The sequence below is a fragment of the Elephantulus edwardii genome, unplaced genomic scaffold (genome assembly GCF_000299155.1).
Source record: "Elephantulus edwardii isolate Elephantulus edwardi_28Jun2011 unplaced genomic scaffold, EleEdw1.0 scaffold00052, whole genome shotgun sequence".
Taxonomy (NCBI): Eukaryota; Metazoa; Chordata; class Mammalia; order Macroscelidea; family Macroscelididae; genus Elephantulus; species Elephantulus edwardii.
Window position 1 is genome coordinate 15,797,192 of NW_006399802.1, and position 960 is coordinate 15,798,151.

General features: G+C 41.7%; 1 protein-coding gene across 1 annotated transcript in view; it reads right to left on the reverse strand.

Annotated features, from left to right (window-relative positions):
- Positions 1-960, reverse strand: part of IKBKAP (inhibitor of kappa light polypeptide gene enhancer in B-cells, kinase complex-associated protein) — a 64,000-nt gene that overhangs the window by 47,741 nt on the left and 15,299 nt on the right. The gene's annotated exons all lie outside the window — the stretch shown is intronic.

Here is a 960-nt window from a genome sequence, read left to right on the forward strand (position 1 = left end):
ACAATGGCACCTTCCTGTTTTTTAACTTTTACCACCAATGAAAGGATTAAACTAGCTACAACATTCCAGGCAATCTCTTAATCACAGACATTACCTCATTTTATTTTCCCCTCCATCCTGACATACAGGTATTTAGGAAGATGATGCTTGAGAAAAGGAGATGCTCTGGATTTAACAGAAAACCAGGGTCCCGAATGGAATCTTCTTTCAAAACCCACATTCTTCCCATCTAGCACCGATAGGCTCTGGGTAATTGCTTTCAGTGGTGACATTTCTTGCCCTGTGTTCACTTACTTCTCCTGCAATCATGGCCACTTCAGTTTGTACACATGGGTAAGGAAACTGGACAGGCATTCCTCCAGGGTTCTTCCATGGTTCAACAGCCAGAGAAGGGGACTCTGTAGGATTAACAGACCTCGTTTAGGAAGATGTAGTCTGCTCTTCGTGAAGAACCATCAATATTAGCACTTGCTAAAACATCTAATGTGCAATTCTGGACAATTTCCAAATGTAATAAGGAAACTCACTCATTATAAAGGAAGACAAGGTTGGATAGATTTGACAACTCCGCTCTCTAGATTCAGTATTTCCATATTAAAAGACTTAACACTCAACACTGAACTGACAAACCATGCTCAAGAGAATGTTCTTGAGAACTAAACCTCTGCTTAACTCATAAGCGTGCTCCCCTAACACTTTGACACTCACCGTAAAAGTACTTAAATATCTGGCCATCAGCCAGCTGCACTGCTACTGACTTGGTCTTGGAACTGCAACACAGACTGATAATGACCCCGTCCACTGTCACAGATGAGCTGACAAAAACACAAAAACAGGGGAAGGCGCATGTGAATAAGCCATTTCTATCAGCAGTAATGACATTTCACCAACTCTGCAAAACAGAAAAAGCAAGAAGTAGCCCCTCTGAAGGTAGGCTGCCTAGGTCATTATTTTTTATAC